The sequence below is a fragment of the Hetaerina americana genome, unplaced genomic scaffold (assembly GCF_022747635.1).
Source record: "Hetaerina americana unplaced genomic scaffold, ioHetAmer1.1.p SCAF_46, whole genome shotgun sequence".
Classification (NCBI taxonomy): Eukaryota; Metazoa; Arthropoda; class Insecta; order Odonata; family Calopterygidae; genus Hetaerina; species Hetaerina americana.
Window position 1 is genome coordinate 3,799,650 of NW_027287052.1, and position 21,377 is coordinate 3,821,026.

The following is a 21,377-nucleotide window of genomic DNA, read 5'->3' on the forward strand; positions in this document are numbered from 1 at the left end:
TTTCCACCGTTCAAAGCACCCTTGGAAGTCCTCCGCAGTTTGGATTTTTAGTTTTCTCATCGGTTCTTGCTTTAATGTGTCTACCACATCTTCCCAGTGATGTCCCCTCATCACATTTTTGCATTATGGGAATAGGAAAAAAGTTGCAGGGGGCGAGATCTGGCGAATAGGGAGGACGATCAAGGATCAAGGCGATTGCATATTTTGCCGGAAACTCTTGAAAAATCAATGCTGAGTGTGCAGGCGAATTTTCATGGTGAAGGATCCATCCATCATTTTCGGTTAAAATGGTGTACACCGTTAATTTTCCTAAATTCAGTTCATCACACATCATTCATATAAATAGTCCGGAGAGCATGCACACCTTAACGGATTTTCCAAAGGGAATAAAAATCCCTTCCGTCCAGATACAGGGACGTGAATCTTTGTTGACATGAAAAATAAAGATTCTCACTCAGTGCACTCACATGTCATCACAAATAAAAATGGCAGACGTGTGGCGTGTCTAATTTCAAAAGAGGCAAAGAATAGCTGAGTCTTACTCCGTGCTTAAGCAGGGAAAGGTTCTAAGGATGATTATTTCAATGAAAGTAAAAACTTGAAGCATCGCTTAACTAATGAAATAAGGACAATTGGCACTTTTCCACAGTTTATTTAACGTACGACGCGTTTCAACTTGACACACTGGAACAATTAGAAATACTGCAGGAGGACCACAATGTTCTCCTAAAAGAACAAATTCTTGTGAACCATTCACCCCTCCTCAAGATCCCTTTCCCGATGAGTAAAATCAAGAATCAAAATCCTACTGCCCCTCCTCTTTCATGACTTCACCCTCCTACCTTCTCCTCTCTTCCCCCCCCCCTTGTCAGGGTCTCCCACTTCCCACTACCGCCGGTCATCATATTTTCCAAGAATTAACTAGTGCACTTCCCCACCCCCCTTCCCCGCTCGTAGCACGTGGCTCATCCCTTCCACTAAAACCAGCAGTGGACTCTGCTTCCTAGAAAGTTACCTGTTTAACCCATCTTCCCCCCCCCCACTATCTCCTAATGATAATTCCTTCCATATGCCCTTAAGCCTTTAACAACCTGCTATACAACAACCCGCTCCCGATACTCCAGCCCCTCGTCCCCGACTTTGCGGTTTTTCCTGTCATTAACCCCCCATTCTTCGCTCTTAATAACCTCTCCGCCACTCCTCCCCCCCCTCCTCCTCTCCCCTACTCGACTCTCCCTCCCAAACCACATCTGCTGTCCATATAAATAAGGTCTCCTTACTATTTAGTTTGTCTTGTACCTGATGATGACTCAGCAAGTTGAAACGCGTCGGACGTTAAATAAACTGTGGAAAAGTGTAAATTTTCCTTATTTCATTATGATGAACTTCCACAACCTCAAGCCTGAATCTGTTGAACTTAATCGCTTAATTTAGAAAAAAAATTGTTGCAACAATCAATTGATTTGAAGACCAAGAAGTGATTAAAACACATACATATATATTATTATTATTAGGTAATCTACCGGTTCAGATAGGTTTTTGGATGGACACAGCTACTAAATAAAACATTTGTGACTCCTAAAAAAACGAAATCCAGCATCCTACTCTATATCAGGCCCCTCTTCATCTCTGAGTACTTTCTACCTCCCTTCATCCCGTCCAACATCCCTATCCTATTCCTTCCCTTTCCTCGTTTGCCTAACATTCTCCTCTCAATTACAATCTTCAACATCCCACTGCCGGCCAATACCCCCTTGATCCACTTTTCCTGCCTCCATAGGATTTCACCCAAAAAACCCCACTCTTCGCCCGCCATGCTCCTAGCACTTCGTTATTTGTTTTCTCCTAGGTTCATTTCACCTTCTCCATTCTTCTCCACACCCACACTTCAAAAGCCTCCAGTCTACGTCTATCCTCCTGCTTCAATGACCACGTTTCCGCGCCGTACGTAGCTACGCTCCACATCAATGTTTTCACGAGTATTTTCTTAATATCCTTACTCAACGTCCCCATCATCAACTCCCTCCTCCTTGTGAAAGCCTCTTTGCCTAGCGCAATTCTTCTCCTTACGTCCCTACTAATTTGACCGTGTTGCTCCAAAACACTACCGAGATACGTAAACTGTTCTGCTCTAGTTTTCTCCCTCCAATTTTAATGTTTAGCTTAGCCTTTTTCTTTCTAGAAAATCGCATAACCCTTGTTTTATTAGTATTTATTCTCATCCCATACCTGTCGCACTGAATTTCCAATTCACTCAGCAATGCTTGCAGCCTTTTGGCTGACTGACAAACTAAAGCTTGGTCCTCAGCAAACCCAACTGATTTTACGAATTCCCCGCCCACTTTCATTCCTACCTCCAGTTCTTCCCATGCCTCTTTAATCATTTCCTCTGCATACAGGTTGAACAGCAACGGTGATAATGGGCAACCCTGCTTCACACCTCTTCCTAACACTGCCCAACCGGACTCCCCGTTCCCCACTCGCACCTGAGCAGTCTGAGACAGGTACAGGTTGCGGATTAGCCTACTTACCCTCCAATATATTCCTATTTTCTGCTTTATACTCATTATTTTTTCCCAATTAACTCTATCAAACGCTTTTTCGATATCTAAGAAACATGCAAATACGTCCTGTCCGGACTACAACCTTGGCGTTTTGGAAGGGCTTGTGTGTTCCGATGACCCCTAGAGCTGTGCTGGTGGGAGTAATAATTATTGCTCCTTGTAGGGTCACCCGTGCCAGATAGGTCGAAGGTTAGGAGTCAGACGAAAGGTAGCCCACGCAGCGCCTGTTCCTCAGTGAGGCGGCTGCAATGGCGTCTGACCCCAGTGGGGCGGCCAATAAGTGATGGTGTCACGTTAAAAACATAATTGAGGAAGGCAACGGGAAACCACCTCAATTATCATTCCCAAGATTTAAATGATGGACAATATATATATATATATATATATATATATATATATATATATATATATACGCGCACACATATATATATATATATAAATAAAATACAGTATATATTGGTACTATGGGAGGAATAACGATTATATGACGAGCATTAGCTCATACATGATTCTAAAGATCCTAATATTGTTTCTTTATAATTTCTGATTCCCTATGTTATATTAAACCCAATTAAAAAAAATATCTTCAGGAATCCTTCAGAAATGGGCTTTGAGGTGCGCTTGTTTTTTTATTTTTAGACTATATACGATTCATGATATATTAAGGCAGGTTTCAGTTCACAGAGCAAGTCTAACAATGGCAGAATTAACAGTTATAATGCTACTAAGTTTAAGGTAAAAGGGAAAGTTTGTAAATCGAAGAAGAAAATGCATTACAGCAAATAAAGAGATAATTTCAGAAAAGCAAACAAACTGCTCCGAGGAACGAAGCCCCCTCCGGCCAGCAGGAGGGAGCGAAATAAATACAAAGGCTACGAGAAAAATAAAGGATGATAATGTTTATGAAAATGAAGAAGACGACAGCGAGATTATGTATTGAAATAAGTGAGAAGGGTGGGAAGCAGAAAGATGAAAGTGAGTCCGGTTCTTCCAGCAGGAATGGGGACGAGAGTGAAGACAAATTGGAGGATAAAGGGAAGCCCAAAAAGGGTGGGAGGGCACGAGAGCGGAGTCAGTGGCGGCGACGGTGGAAGGGGAAGGTCGCGCGAGTGGCTGGGACGTGATGGAGTGCTGGGGAGGCGGTCGGAAGCGCTACGGCGGTCTCGATGAGTTATTGGACGGTGGATGGAGAGGGGAGGGAAGGGGGAGGAGAGGAATGGGGAGGAGAGGGGGGAAAGGGAACTTTTAGGGGAGAGGCGAGGGAAAAAAAGGAGCAAAGGGAGAAAGAAGTTGATGCATGTAAGGAGGCGTCAGAGGGGAAAACGAGTCTATTCCCACGGAACAGGGGCCATCTTAAGAGACCTGCCCCCTCTCAACCCACCACGCCGTAATTCTTACATACGAGCTAAGTGGCATTTAATCTCATTGCTTCCGAACGGACCTTTAAAGTCCCCCATGCCTCAACAGAAGTGGCTAACTAACACATACGCAACATTTTTGCGATCCGACCTTTCATACGCTGATTGAGTTTCCAGAAAGGTTGTGCACACCTACACGCACAGGTAGATTATTGGGCTACTGACCGGAGGGCCCGGGTTAGTTTCCCGGGCAACCATCTCATGCTACCTGCAGCTCTCCACCCAAGCTATGTGATTTTTCGGGTACCAGATCTTCCTGGGAAACCATAAACCGGCACAGGGAAAGGATCTGGCCCCCCTACCCTGATGTACGAATTTCTCACCGTATAGGGCTTAGTACTGGGTGAGCTCTGCCATCACCAACTAAACCAGCCTTCGGGTTGATCGCCATCCGAGGGTGAGGAAAAAACGTTGCGAATTAGAAGTGCGGCATCGAAATTTTTGAGCTTTCGACACGGCGAACTGAGATGGAGAGAGGACGATGTCGGCAACAGGCGTCATTCTATAGCGCAGTACGTGTTATTTTATAATCGGCTTTTAAAAGGGCGATAGGCCGGAGATCGTTGAACGACTTGGGGCACGTCATCTTTGATATAAGGGTAATCACCGCGGTCGGCTCACTTGCAGTCAGAGCCGCTTACTAAAATACAATGAAAAATGTGGGTTAAAATTGGTCTAAAAACATTCCAGTATGGGAAATAAAATTCAGAGGGGAAGCCGCCCAAGTCGGGTACTTCGGGCGCGAAAACGTGGTCATTGAAGCAGGAGGATAGACGTTGACTGGAGGCTTTTGAAATGTGGGAGTGGAGAAGAATGGAGAAGGTGACATGGACAGAGAAGAAAACAAATGAGGAAGTACTTGGTATGGTGGGCGAGGACAGGGGTTTGTTGGGAGAAATCTTTTGGAGGCAGGAAAAGTGGATGAAGGAGGTGGGTTTTTGTCCCGGCAGTGGGATGTTGAAGAACGTAGTTGGGGGGAGAATGTCGGGCAAGCGAGGAAAGGGAAGGAACAGGATAGGAATGTTAGACGGGATGAAGAGAGGCAAAAAGTACTCAGAGATGAAGAGGGACCTGATATAGAGTAGGATGCTGCATTTTGTGTTTTGTTAGGAGTCACAAAAATGTTTTATTTAGTAGCTTTGTCCATCCAAAAACCTACCTTAAACGGTAGATTACCTAATAATAATATAAATGTAAACATAAAATGCACGAACGTTGTACGCGTATAATCGAACGTCATGGTCATGCAACTGGATTGTATCGGGTCGATTCCGGAAAGAATAGGGTTAGAAACAACAGTTTGCATGGATAAAAAATTCCTTCCCTACCGATATTTTCTTAGTTTGGAATAAATTTTGATGTAAAAATACAGCATATTTTATCTGTCTTATTATTATTTCATGATGACAACTCTCCTATACCTCGCAGGGCACACTTTATTCCATGTAATAGTAATAAAGGGGGTAACCTCATTTACTGTCAAAAGCTTACTTGTCACCTTAAACCACCACTCTTTTAGTTTTCTTAGATTGGTACTTAGCGAAAATATTTCAATTCTTTGCGAGTAATATCGTTATCCAGTAAACGTTTATGATTCAGCTTAAATTTCAAATTCGTCAACTCAAAATCCACGCATGAGGTCAATCCAACTCTTCTACTTCAACATGGCCCTGGGGCAGGGGTTGAGAGGTCAGGTGCATAGAACGTTCGTTCCCTCAGCCAAAGAGAATGGAAAATTGTGACACTTGCTGTCACGGCGCACCGTATGAAAAATGTACCCCCGGACGAAGCAGAGCGACCGCTGAAGTGGGGGGGGGAGTTTGAGGGACGCAAAGACGGCGACCCAAGAGGGGAGGAAGATGATGGCGGAGGTAGCCCACCTGCTATGAGATAAGGTTGGAGGAAAGACGAGGGAAAGGGTTTTTGGGAAATTGTCTTGCCGGAAATCCCGGAGAATTAAGTGGCCGGGGGGATGGGGATTAGGGGGCGTGGGGGATGGCGGATGCAGGCGGAAGGAAAGGGCAGGGATGGGAAGCGGAGAGCGATTCAAGGAACGGGGAGGGATGAACGGAGGTGGCGAAGTCCACTGAAGTTGTAACGGTGAAACTACCATGAAAAAAATAACTGACTTTAAGTTTAGTTTTTTTTCACCTTATATTTCACCTGATTACTGCTGAGTCAATACGTTCATAACTGCATATACTTACACTCATCTTTGCATGACGCTAAATCTCATATCGTGAGCGTAGCCTGACTGAAAACGTGTGTTAGCAAGCTATTCTCATGTGTATGGAGGGATTAACTAATAATGTGATCGTTAGCCCCAACAGCTATAGATTTACCAAATGGTCGGCTTGGGGTGTTGCAACTGGAGTGGGAAGACATAAAAATACTTATGATTCTAACAAATTCTATTAACAGGTGACATATCCGAACGTATATCGAGTATGAATCCATCAATCTTTTATAAAGATAAGTAAAAATGATCCTTCCCCTTAGGTTATCATATTATGTCATATGTGATTTACATTTTCTGCATCTTTTTCCCACAGCTCCCTCTGTTATCTCTTCTAAATCTAACAAAAACTGCTTTAGAAAGACCGATATATTTTACACGAGGAGAAAACATTTTTGAAAATGAAAATAATTCTTCGTCACCAGTCCAATACCAGGTGGCCACAAGCTTTGGGAACGCAATTTAATTCCCGCAGTGTTTCGCAAGCCCCTGATGTCGGCAGACTCAAGCAGGCAATGGACTTCATCCAGCACACATTTTAGTCCGTATGTTACCTTCCAACTTATTTCCTTGGGGCAGATGTACGCTGCACGTAGGAAAGGAAAAAAAATAATATGTAAAAAAACCAATAGAGTCCGTCCCCATGCTCGTGGAAAATGCAATGGAAGAACTGACTTTGGCCGTTCTAAAGCAATACATACCTGGGGTAACCACTTTTGCGGGAAAAATACGGCTGGAAGGGGCTTGCGCCAAAACCTACGTGCAATATCAGGAAAAAATAAGAAAGTAATAATCAAAGGTGCATGGCTCAAAGTCGCATGAATTTCTATTAGTTTAAATTGCTGAAAGCAGAAATGACTTCCTTTTCTATTCCTCTGTCTCTGATAGCAATGTCTCCATTCGTAACTTCTTTTTCTTCCCTTTCTCTCATTCCCGACTCTCACATCCCAGCAACTTTTTTCCATATCACTTTTCAAATGTCTCAATTCGCTGCCAACCTTTGCAGAATCTCTTTCAATAAAAACTCAACCCCTATCAATACTCTCTCCTCATTGTGCTCTTCCCTCTTTCATCCGTGTTTGTATCTTTACATATACCCACATACACATATGTGCGTGTGTGTGTATATATATATATATATATATATATATATATATATGTCTGTATATATATACATGTATATATATATATATATATATATATATATATATATATATATATATATGACGGACGTGAATAATAAGTGTTATACATTATTTATATATATATATAACACTTTTTAAAAGTCTCACGGACGTGAATAATAAGTGTTATACAATATATATATATATATATATATATATATATATATATATATATATATATATATATATATATATAATGTATAACATTTGTTAAATTATACACAAAATTAAATTTAAAATTAAAGTTAAAAATACACAAATGTGTATATATATACATGTATATATATATATATATATATATATATATATATATATATATATGACGGACGTGAATAATAAGTGTTATACATTATTTATATATATATATATAACACTTTTTAAAAGTCTCACGGACGTGAATAATAAGTGTTATACATTTTATATATATATATATACACACACACGCACACACGTGTGTGTAAAGGACTTAAGGGCAAACAATACACCAGGGATCTGAAAACACCTTTTGAAATAACAAAAAAAATATCAGTAAATCATATAACAACCTATACGTATGTTACCTAATTTATGATATTATTATTATTTTTACCATAAAAACTCAAATGTTCAAATAGACAATGTCAGGTGGCACACAAGTCCCAAGTATTACAATCAAACTTGCCTCGGAAAAATAACATGATATCATAAATCCAAACAATATCACAAAAGGAAAGGTAATTCATAAAATCAGTCCGAAAAAAATACACTTAAAGGTTACTTCCAAACATCAATATTTAACGCAAAAAAAAAGAAATCCCCGCCTCATCAACAGCAGTTTCCTAATCAACGAGAAAAATATCAAAACTAAGCTGTTACATACAATTTCACACAATCAAATTTTTAAATAAACTGTTTATATCTCTTCTTAAAAGTGTTTGCCCTATATATATATATATATATATATATATATATATATATATATATATATATATATATATATATATATATAGGGCAAACTATAAAACTATATATATGCATATTATATGGATGTAGATACAAAAATATCGATGGGCTCTAAGTGGATTGTGATGGCATCTATATCAAAAAATGAAAAGTAAGAAAAATAGGAAACTTCAAAACATTGAGTCGGATAGCTGTCTTCGAAGACCCGGACAAAAATGTACCGGATAATGGAAAACCAAGTGAAGAAGAATTTATATGAGGACAAGGTACGATTTTAAAGTAGTTGATGAAGAAAGGAAACTATTCTTTCTCTCAGACTCGGCATGGAAAAGAGAATTCAGAGATTAGCCGACATACATCGCTGCCATTGACCAAAAGAAAGCCTATGACGAATTGCCGTGTAATATGATGCTGCATGTTCGAAAGGAAATATAATTTGAAGTGAACGATAGGATATGGATAATGCAAAGAGCAAGCAGCCGTGGTTGGATGCAGTGATAACAGGAAAGAAGCTAAAATAATGGATTAATCAGGTATTTCTCATTTTCAGGTATAACATTTATTGGACACATTGAAAAGGCAAAAGATGAGATAAGATAAAAATAGATAAAGATGAACTAATATATTAAGAAAGGAAAAGTACATGCTCGTGTAGGAGTATGTTGTGCTACTCAGATGATAAAGCCATTTATGCAGAGAAAAAATGTCTCTCCTCACGCAGCAAAACTAATACTTAGGATGACAAAAAAGGATGGAAAGAAGGGCTAACGATTACCTGGGGTAGGACACGTATACTTGTTATCAGGAAGAGGCGAGGTACGCGTAATGCACAAGTAGTAATATAATTGGTAATAGAACGGAGCATAGGGCACAATCAGGATGTATTATTTTGTTTAAAGTAATTATATATAGTACGCGTAGTGTATTTAGAGAAGACTTTTGAGAAAGTTCATTGGGCAGAATTGATGAATGCATGGCAGATAACAGAAATACACTGAAGGGACGGGCCACGTAATCGTAACCTGGGTATTATCAAACTGCTGAGGCGAGGGTGGAGGACGGAGAGTCGCGATGGGCAGTGTTAGGAAGATGAGTGAGGCAGGGTTGTCCATTATCACTTGTACTGTTAAACGTATACGCGGAGGAATTGTTTTAAGATCCATGGGAAGAACTGGAGATAGGATGGAAGTCGGCGAGGAGTCCATTAAATAGGTTTGCTGATGATCGAGCATTAGTTAGTCTCTTGGCTAAGAGCTGCAGTCATGCCTGACCACATCGGAAAATTAGTGGGGTAGATATTGAATGGGAATGAAAATAATAGAAAGAAAAATTAAGAGTTTGGTATTAAAATTGGTCAATGCAACAATTTCAAAGTGCAAAAATATTTCACCACGACCGGAATACGATCCCGGTCGAGGTGAATACATTTTATTACGCTCTGAAATGTTTGAGTTTTAATGCATATAAGCAGATGACTCCGTCAAACGTTTCTGTCGTGGTATCTCCTGCCGTTTCTTGGATTGAAAATATGAGTTAAAAACTAAAGAATCTGAATCAGCTCACGTATCTTTGAAGTAGGTTCGACCTAAGTGGCAAAAGTAGCTCGTGTAAGTAGAGGCAAAGGAAAATGATGAACGCTAGTCAAAGGAGATTTCATAGCAAGGAGACGAGAAGGGCGTTGGGCACGGAGGTTGAGAAAATACTAGTGAAATATTTGGCATGGAATGCGGTTTAGTGCGACGCGGAAACTCAGTCTTTAAAGCATAGAGATAAGCGTTAATGCGAGGCTTTTGAGATGTGGATGTGGAGAACGGGCGGGTAAGGTAAAGCAGACAGAAAGGAGTACCTATGACACCGTAGTCGCTTTGGTGGAGTAGAAGAAAAGATTGCAGGGAGAAATTCAAAGGAGGCTTGGAAGGTAGAGTCAGCGAATTTTGATGGGCAATCGAGAATTCAATACTGATATAGAGGGGTGAAAGTTAGGCAAATGAGGTATGGGGAGTCATTAGATAGACATGCTGAATTGAGTAGTAAGTGATAGTAAGAAACCGAAGTCACTTTAGAAATATTAAAAACATTGAATTTACAAGTCGGAGCAAAGTGAAACACTGCAAAGCTGTTAGGTATACTTTCAGGAGCATGTGTATGTTGGTTGGTAGTTTGAGTGTTTGCATGTGTGTGGGGTGGAAGTGTTCTTGCATGAATGTATGCCATTTTTTTTGTGGATGTATGAACTTGTGGTTCTTGCATGCGGTTTTTTTTTCTTTTCTAAATTACGGGTGGTGTCCTAGCCTCCCCCGCCACACGCCCTTGCGGCGGCTTGCGGGGTTTTAAGTAGATGTAGATGTAGATGAATGAAAGAAGAAGGGAAGTGTACGGTGTTGAAGGTTTTGTTTTCTGAGGAGAGACTAAGAAAGGTATCACCACCCAGCCTTTGTCCATTCAAAATCTACCGTAAACAGTTGACTACCGTTACAGTACGGCATACCTGTATATATAAATGCATGCACATGCAGTGACTAGTTTAAGTTGTAACTCAACGATTGTTTTGACGATAATGCTATGACGGGCCTAATGTAAAATGCACTAGACTGTTTGGGTGAGCCGTACGTTTTAAGTTAAGGACGTGGGGTGAATAGGGGGAAGATGGGGAATGGAATACTTACGATAGAAAGTGAATTTTCACGAGATATGCTGGAGATGATGTAAAAATAAATGAAATATCAAAAAACGAACTCGTAAAATCCCCTTTAAATGTAGACATCAGCCCTTACTATGCTAAAAAAGACCTTTCTCTGCGTAGTTATATTGGTTGAAATTGTATTTCTACTTTCCATTTCCAAAAATAAGAAAAAAGCTCGCCAGAATCCTGTTTTGCCATTTCTATTCTATTTTTGTTTTAGAGTAAGTGCTCTTTTTGGTGCTCGTGAAATGTGCGAATATAGGAATTGGAGGAGGAATGTGGAGAATTTGAGTAGATGAGCAGACTCCTCGTAAGAGCGCAATCTTTAATTGATATCAGGCATAAAACGCGAATATCCACCCTTTTCTTCATAAAAGCGTTCTTAGTGTAATCTCATTTGGGCATGCTCATAACTACATCCTCCCAACCTATCCTGGCTGATTCATTATTGCCTCCAAAGATTAGTGGTAAGGAATTCAGGTTTGATGTCTGCCGCATCAGAAAAAGTGCACATATCGAACACGTACGTAAACATCTTTTTTTTATTTTACTTATTGCTGTCCTTGTTATAACTATGAAATAATAAACCATGAAAACCCCGGAGATAACTAGTAATAACGCTGCAATTCCCCTAATCTCGAAGCATCAGTCACTCTTCACACTACCTCTTAGTTCGATGAGGAGCATTGAAATAGAAACCGAAAATCCGCTACAGCAACCAGTCCGCGCACCAATAAGGACATAACCCAGCAACTTCGTGCGCCTGTGAGTTGGCACTGTACAGTTCTCCCACCACAGCGATGGCAGTATTCATATGTAACAGCAGTGCTCCCAACTTTCGAGTGGACTGCGTGATATGGCGGGTGCTCTGTTTTCATTTGACTGTCTAGAGTACATTTAAAACCCGGTTGAGATGGTACTTGATGTAACTTGACCAATGAGGCTAAAAGTTAATTCTTGAATCCTATTACGTGAGTCAAATGCTTTCTATGATGAACAAATGACAGAAAAAATCTCTTTATTTCGTCTTATTAACTACTGTTCTTTCAATAATGGCCTCACTTGATATTCAGGAACTAAATGAAACATTAATAATAACCACTAAAGTGTATTGAAATATGCAGTGAAAAGTCAAGAACGGGACTAAGAGGGTGTCTTTAAAGATTACAAATGCTCTGGGGCAAAAATTGATCGAATTCTTCTTTCAACATCGCGGTAGGGAGAAAAGTTTAAAACTAAAAAATACGAGCCGAATATGGATCACCAACCACGTTTGGGGCGTACACCTGCACGTATGTCATCCCCAACGAACCAAATTTATCCATTCGCCAAGGGGCCCAAACAATCTATGCTATATCGTTTAAAATAATGAAGTAGATGCCAATTAATTCAAAATTTACGTAAATTCTTTTCAAATAAAATAGTTTATATCGGACAAAATTAAATTCTGCAGCCTTAGAGCGACCTAAAAATTCACAAATCGCAACATAAGAATCATTGGAAAACTAGGTTATCAAATAAAATGTACAGGAAAATCAGTGATTATTTACGCTCGCTAATTAACTGTAGCGGAACAACTTCTTTCATGCATGGTGTGATTCTGATGATAATAGAGCCGAAATTTCTTGTTGACCCTCTTCGGAGTATGCAAAGCCAAAAAAGCCAAACTTTATTTTTACCATGAAACTTTCTTCCCATTGCTTATTTTTTTCGCAACATTTGACTTATTTATTCCTCTTTCATCTCCGCCTCCTTTGCTTCTACCTTGTTCATTTAAAAATACCCTTTTGTACATGAAACCTAACATACCGCATTTTGATTCTTTTCCTTTGATTCTTTTACTTTGATTTTGATTAACCTTTGACTTTCTTGGTGTATTCCTTCCTCTCAAACCAACTAAGCTTCTCCCATGTGTGTGCATGTGCATAGGGAAAAGAGTCTGATCTTGGCAGAGGGAAAGTAAATGTAAAATTGGCGACAAAAGACACATTTGAAGAAATACTTAAAGCGTATGCTGCAGGGGGAGAGAGGGGATTGTTGGAAGAAATACAATGGAGTGGGAGCGTTTTAATTGACGATTGCGACCGAGGAGAGAACGTTTAGCAGGCGAAGTAGGGGAGGAAAAGAATAGATCACATTTTGGATGCAATGAAAATAGGTAAAATGTATAAGGAACTGAAGAACAGTTTTGTCAGGTTGTAAAAGGGTAGGTAGGCAATGCTAAGAAATATAGCATTTTTCAGTCTGTGCCCATCTTTAACGATGGAATACCTATTAACCGATGTGTTGACACATCATTTGAGATATCTAATTCCGATGGAACTATGAATAGGTTATCCGAGCATAAAATAAATCTTGGGCAAGGAAATCCTGCACTGGATTCCCAGGGCTCTAAGTTCCACTATTGATATGTTTACATATGGCAACCTCCTCCCCATTGAGACTGTCTCATGATATTCTAAGGACAACATAAATAACGTGATCATAGATTTAATGAAGACTTTAATTCAGAAAATGTGTACGTAAAACGTAGGTCTGTTAAGACAGAAAAGTAGACTTGTATTCTTTCTAACCTAAAAGATAAGGTAGCATTGGAGGTTCGCCGTTTCATAAAAATCCAGACATACCGTAGGAAAGTGTAATGGATACTAATATTCCCATTCATCAAACTCAAAAACAGCATCAACTGAAAAACAATAGCCAATAGAAGATTATTCGGTGACGAGACCGTTACCTAAGATATATCATTCTAGAGACATCTCAAGCGACTTATATCAACGAGATTTGATGAAAGGGGGTTTGTAACAAGTTCAGTGGCGTAAATATTAAATAGCTTAAGTCTACATCTACGCATTTTCCCCAAGCCACCAAGGAGGCGTGTGGCAGGAGGTGTAAGGTTTCCAAACATAAGCAATTGAATAAATAAGTGTTTAAAGTTCAGTTCGTGGGCCGTAGTGTTTCCGTCGTTAAGTTTTGTTTTTATCGTGATGGAGAATCGTTCGAGGAAAGAAAGAGCCCCTGTAACTGTTAGTACCATAGTTCTCCTTATCTTACTCGAATCTGTCGATAAAATTAAGGACCTTAATGATTTCTTCAAAATCATAAATTAAATCGAGTGTCCTGCACAGCCATTATAGACTTAATCTCGCTTTCTTCCTCCGTGCTTGGACGGACTCCTATCCTCGCGCCTCTGCTAACCCCCATTTACACCCCCTTCCTTGTGGTTACAGTTCTTCTCGAATCTAGCTTTCCACTTTTTCTATCTTCTAATCTACTGAAGCACTATGTATTTTGGTTTTCCTTCGGCAATCAGATTTTGTTTGTTATACATTTTTGATTATTTTTTTTATTACTTCCTGTAACAATGGTAAATCGGTAATGAACCTTTCAGCAGTGCGAGGAACTACATCTTGTGCACTAATATCTCCGGTGCAGACGTTCTGATAAAATCAGTTAGAAGATTGGCTTATTTTTACGATGTCTATAAAATTGTCGCTATTTTATGAATTTAAGAATGTTAATCAGAACGTTTTCCTTATTAATTTTTCCTGGCATAAGACCAACATGATTTTGGATAATTTTTTAAATATTTGCGAAGCATTTTGCTTTTAAAAGTACGTTTAAGTCTCTGAGAAAAATCTTGTTCATTTTTCCACATAATTCTCCTTGTTTTCCTTTTGAATTCTTCATTACGATTTCGTCTATACTTTTTCAACTGTTTTAAAATTAGGTAAACTTTTCATTGCATCCTTTAAGACCACTGTTACTTCTATATTGCGTCATCTTGCTCTACTGTCAATGTGAAATATTTTACTGGCAATCTCCAGATGGGAATCAACTTGGGGTAATCAAATATTTAGAAAAGATTGCGCGTCCACAATTAATGCCACCAAATGGATCATACGCTGAGCGGGAATTCACAGAGCCGGAAAAGAGAAAGGACGGGCTATATTTCTTTATTTTGATTCCACGTCTAATTTTTAGTGACCATTTGGAAGTAATCTTAGACAACATTGATCTAAGGGTTGAGAAATATCCCACGGCCCAGTTCCCTTTCAGCGTCTATTGTGCAAATGCAGATTTAGATCATTTCTCAACATCATTGGATCGGGAAATAGGAATAGCACGATGCTTCTCGTCTCCAAACCTGAATTCCTTTTCTCCCAATAAATAGTCCCTCCCAAATCTCTCACTCTTTGGCGTCTTCCGGGAAAACGTATTATTACACCGAGAGGAAAGAATAATCGTCGAACGAAAGGCAGGAACTTTATTGGGAGCCAATGCTTTTATAAATGACATTCTTTACGACATTTTTGCGCTCCAACTTATTTCAAATGTATTTTCTTTTGAGAACTTAATGTAAGTGATAAAACATATCTGCATAAACTCTTATCCGTGCACAATGATTTTAAACGGGACAAAAGGAGCTCAATATTATAAATGTAGAGATGGAAAAGATCGCATTATTCAAAAGCTATTAAATTCTCTTGGATTTATTATATCAGCTTCCTCTTACCTGTATGTATCTAAGTAAATACCATTGGTTTTATTTTTATAAAGGTTAACTTAATCTCAAGGATTTCAAGTTGTTGCGCTGAAAGGTTTTAACACGGTACCGGAGCCAATGAGGGTTTTTTTTTATATTCGATTCCTCATTGCCATGTATTAAAAGCAAAAAATGCGGAGATCACACATATTCCATTTCAGTGGTGATCGGAGATTATTTGATTCATGCGCACAAAAGGACTTTGTAAACTACTCACCAATACTGCAACAGCTAAAAATCTTCTCTCCAGAATCTTTTGGCGTTCGATCTAATATTTCCCTGAAAAAGAGATAACAAAGGAAAATTAATCACACATGGCGTAATTACTTTAGTTTAACTTCATTTGATAAAGTTAACTCGGATTATTCAATTAATTTTTCAATGCTAGCACACATTTGAACACAAAAGTATGGATTCCAATGGTCCAACAATTTTGATCATTCCAAGGATGTATCATTTCCTTGATAGCAAGAAACGTCAATTAAGACCTGCTAATTAGTCATTGCCGTAAACTTTCGAAAAAAATAACCAGATAAACACTGCTAACAGCAGGGAGTATATGTAAACTTGGATAGACCATTGATTCACAATCGGGGTTCATATGAATTACACTTCTATAAAATCAGGTGTCGATTCAAATGCTCCTCAACTTTTCTGATAAGATGGAAATGGATGACAGGTAACTTTAATGCCGTAACTACTCTACCAGATGAAGTTTCAATTCATCATAAACCAAATTTAACGTTAAATGGAAGGATGTGGTATTCCAGTGGGAAGCCGACCAGGGGGCCCAGATTCGATTCTGGGGGTCAATTCCGGGAACCCCTAGCTTTATCCAATTTGCGGGATTTTCCGAATTTTTGATCTTTAAGGGAGACCGCAAGCGCCACAGGGAAAGGCTCTAGCCCCCATTCCCAATGGCGTGTGAATGTCAAACGCAGTTGGACTGACGAGTCCACCTCGTCGTATTTGGTGAGCACTAATAAGCGCCTATCAAACATACCTTCGGGTTGATCTCACTTTTAGTATCACCATAAAAATCAATACATTTAACAAATTATTTTGAAAGAAAAGAAGCATGATGTTTTTGAATTTTCGTCTATTTTCAATGAAATCATCTAAGATTAAAGCCATTCAACAATTGTCGGTTTGCTTTACCACAAGGTGTCATTTAGGATATCTTACTGATTTTCTTCTTTTTCCCTTTCGATATTATTTCATGTATCTTAATTGAACGAAGGATATTGAGAGGTAGGGTAGACGAACGGAGAAAATAAGTCAATCAATGGTAAATAAACGCCGAGATTTTATATATGGTAAAATATAGCTTCAAATGTGGTTTAAATGTATCAGAGAGGAAGCTTCTGAGAGGAATCCGAGAAAGGCAAAAAAGTGGGTGAAGGAAAAACCACATCACAGAAAATCGTGTCTTAGTACATCGCCTATTTATTACTGTAATCTTATTTTAAAATTCTTTAGGGAACTTGAGGCCTCACCAGTCCTTCAAAATACTTCTCCGTTCATTTCCTACTCCTTCCCACAATTTATCTTTAGACTCCTTCAATATCAATAAGTTTCAAATGCTAGTAGCATATTTCGTTATCCCTCCACGAAGGACTTCAGTACAGGGTCTCGCCAAATACAGATCTTCGAGAGCTGATTATTTGAATTGTATAATAAGAACATAAATGTAAAAGGTCTCTCAGGGGATTTAGGCTGGAAGCCACTTAAAATAAGAAGGGAAAAAGCGAGACTTAGGCTTTTATAAAGGTTCAGAACAGACGTGTTTAACAATGACACCAAAGGCATTATAATGGCCCCACACTACTTGGGTAGATCAGACCACAAAGATTAAATAAAGGAGATAGATTCCAGGAGAGATAGATACTAATACTCATTCTTTCTCATTTCAATCAGGAATCATAATAGTAAGAAACCGAAGTCACTCTGGAAACATAAAAAAACATTCAATTTAACAGTCGGAATAACAATAAACATTGCAAAGATATCAGGTATATTTGTAGATGCAGGTGTATGTTAGTTGGTAGTTTGAGTTGTAGTTTGGGTTGTAAGGGTTTTTGCATGAATGTATAACATGTTTTTTTTGTGGATTGCATACATTTGTGGCTTTTGCATGCGGATTTTTTTCCGTAATTACGGGTGGTGCCCCAACACCCCCCGCCACACGCCCTTGCGGCGGCTCGCGGGGTATTTAGTAGATGTAGATTCTTTTTGTTTAAACAAATTTTCTTCTAATTAAATGGGTTACTTTCTTCCGATTGAGCGCAATCCTAACCTGATGAACGACACTTAATTTCAATGTCAATTTTCCTATGTCATTTATGATTTTAGGCCCAAATAATTTAAATTATTCACTTACGGAATCATATCATTGGCATGTCTTCTTTCACATCTATTACATTGATTCATTCGGAAAACCAAACCCTTGTTCTATTAGTTAACGTTATTTCAAGAACTAGTATTTCTCAATTCCTTTGCATAAAGTGCTATGGAATCACTGCAGCCCATGCTCACTTCCAACAATCGTAATTTTTTTATATGCAAATCTTTTCTTGACTATTTATTTTCCATTGGTTTTTGTTTTGAAAATTCTCTATTCTATATTCTCTATTTTAAAATTCTCAACTCTTTCGTTACGCAGCATATTATGACTCAAATTTTTCCACCAACTCAAGTTATATACACATACATTGGGGATAATTTAGCATTAATTATCATTCATTTGGAATTAGTAGAATTTAAAACTGATAAAGAGAGGTGGGGCAAGCAAATTGTGTCCCAAAGCAAAAACATTTGAAAGTAGACTAAAATTATGCAATAAAAAAAATCAATTCTGCATTACTGAAAATTAACTCTACGCCACGTGAAATGCGCTTGAAAACTTGCAGCTTCCTTTTAATCCTCACTTTCAAATTTCGTTTGTAGCCAAGAAAACTGTTTTCTTTTTGCACTCAATTTTGCAGCCACTTATTCATCAGGCAGCCTCTATTCTTGACTTAGAATAGTAGTGACCTCTCTGGCGTCTTATAAGTTTGCCGATTGGAAGATAAACGCAACTAAAAAGAAATAGAAGGAAGTACCTAAACTACTTATCCTTTCCGATCTGAGAGAGCAAGAGAAAAAGGAAAAGAGAAAAATGTTATCCAATAAGTGTCGACTTCACAAATCTGAATAAGACGGCCTCACCCTTGATGTTTTATTGAATAAGAAAAAAGCGGGAAGGGTAAGAGGACCGTTCGAAGGAGAAATGGAAGTCGCACTGGTGGGTACACAGGGGAAGGAGGAAATGAAAATAAATAAAAGTTGGGAAGGACGGGAGAGTTTTATTTTTTTCTGTTGAGATGTTGGAGAGATGTGACGAGGGCAACAGTTTGTGAGGAGTGGAAGACGGGGGTTACAGGGGTGAGGGAGGGAGTGGGGAGTGGTGAGGGCGGGGGCGGAGGAGGGTTTGGGGGAGGAGGGCGGTTCGTGTGGCCGCGGGATGAGGCGGTGGGGAAGGGAGGAGAGAGGGAGAGGGTGCGAGGAAGATTGAAAGAGAGTTATTCACGCCGAACCGGTCTTTGAGGGTAAACGGGGAGCGCAAACTTTTATCATAGCAACGGGTAGAAAGGAGGATACTCCACAGGCGTCGATTAACTTACCCGCCTCGAGATTTCTCATCCAGTCACCTCAGGTTGAAGAGAGAGAGAGGATGAAAGCCAGTGCGGGGGGGAGGGGAGGGGTTGGCGCTGCGAGGCCTTCGGGAGACCTGGAGGGACCCCTACCATTCAATCCTCAACGCCCAGAGATTCGTCAGATGGCAGAAAGCGAGGGAGAATTTCGTCACTCGCCATTACGGACACGTGCATTTATGATATCTACGAGAAACGATGCTACTGGTCACGCATCAGTGATGTAAGACACTTTTTTGCAAAAGAGACTGATAATGAGCGCCCGGTGGAAGAAATAACTTGTAGGTATGAGTAATAAAATCAAAAACTAACGCCTACAATAAAATTTATTTTTATAAGGCTACTACTACTAATTTAATACAATTACTACTTTTTTTTTAAGACAACCAACAATGAAAGGTGCCCTTGTCATAGTATGAATATTAAACGCCATAGACGATTCTGATTAGGTACTTAAGCAAAGTTCGACGGCAAACGGATTTAGGTAATACACATAAGCGTAAATACACCACTAGCAATATGGTTCCACTTCACAGAGAAACTCAATGATATCAGTGGGATCTAGAAAGATGAAGTTTCTGCAGGACTGAGAGCAGATTGCACATTAATCAATGCCTCTTGCAAATTAAAATGTAGCAGGACAGTTTGTTGATCACTGGAACACTGACCGGAGGAACCGGGTTCATTTCAGGCTGACGCCTCTGGACACCATCACGTCTACCCAAGCTGTGTGATTTTTCGTATACTAGATCTTTTTGGGAAATCGCAGGCGAATTATAGCAAAGAACTATCCCCCCATTTCCTTACATTATGTAAATTCCAGACGCCACTACATGTATTACGAGATCTCTGCATTCACCTATTAAACCAATCTTGGAGTTGATTGCTGTGATTCGGGTTTGGCATCGCGCTAAACATCTCCTCGTCATAGCTCGTTTATGCTAACGCTTATATTCAGACCTTCCTCACCCACTATATGCGAATTAAATATGCAGACAAATACACAGAAAAAAACACAGAAACACACAAAAAAGAGATTCATTAACTTTCGAATTTTCGGTGGTCGTAGCCACCTTCATCAAGGAAGAGAGGGATAGAACTGAAGGGAATACGAGGGCTGGAGCGATGGATGGAAGGGAAAGGTGGGGAGAGAATTCCGAAGGGACGGGTTTGGAGGGGCGGCGTTAGAAGGATGGGGAAAATGTAGAAGGTAATGGGGGTGGAGGGGGCATGAAAATATGTTTGGAGCTGGGTAATCAATGCCTAATATTGATTCCTGCCCGATTTCAGGACTCCAAGAGCCAGATGAAGGATTGATCTAATGTTTTGAGTTTCAGTGGAAGATCAGAGGGTGGGAGGGATGCTATGATGGATACACAATAACATTTATTAAAGGGAGTGTTGTGTTCGGAGGCGTGTTTGGGGATAGGGAGCATATCAATTAGGGAAGAATCCTTGTTTGAGCCCCGGTGGTTGTTAATTCTAATATTAAGGGGTATGGTACACTGTCGAATATAATAGGCAGGGCAAAGTTGGCACTTCAGAAGGTACACTAAAATGCTAGATGAGCAAGTAGAGTAGGGAATCGGAGGGAGAGAGTTAAAAAGCGGCTGGGAGAGGGATGGGATATTAGTTTTGAAAATAGGGCATGCTTTGCATCTAGGTTTATTGCATAGCATGGGAGTGGTTTTGGAACGGGGTGGGGATTTAAGGAGAGGATTGGTTGATTTGAGAAGGTCGGAAAGGTTGGCGGGGCGTTTGAAAGTAACAGAGGGACATTTGGGAAAAAAGGTTGGCAGTGGCATTATGATTTTTGAGGATTGGGTAGAAGTCTTTTAGGATTAATCGCAGAGATTCTTAGCCCGGGAAGTATGTGGCGCAATTTGAAAGAGGGTGGGGTTCCGCGGTGGAGGAGGATTTGGGAGTGTAGACATGTTTTCGGATCCTTTTTTCAAAACCGAAATCCCATCCCTCTCCCACCCGCTTTTTATCTCTCTCCCAGCAATTCCCTACTCCGCTTGCACATCTAGCAATGAGTTTACCTGCTGAAGTGCCAACTTTGCCCTGCCTATTATATTGGACAGTGTACCTTACCCTTTAATATTAGAATTA

At 39.7% G+C, this 21,377-nt stretch overlaps 1 long non-coding RNA gene across 1 annotated transcript in view; it reads right to left on the reverse strand.

Annotated features, from left to right (window-relative positions):
- The window catches only part of LOC139693325 (uncharacterized), a 512,487-nt gene that overhangs the window by 269,866 nt on the left and 221,244 nt on the right, over nt 1–21,377 (reverse strand). Inside the window, exon 4 of the long non-coding RNA XR_011702038.1 lies at nt 15,791–15,852. This is a non-coding gene — a long non-coding RNA (uncharacterized lncRNA). The remainder of the gene's footprint in view (nt 1–15,790; nt 15,853–21,377) is intronic.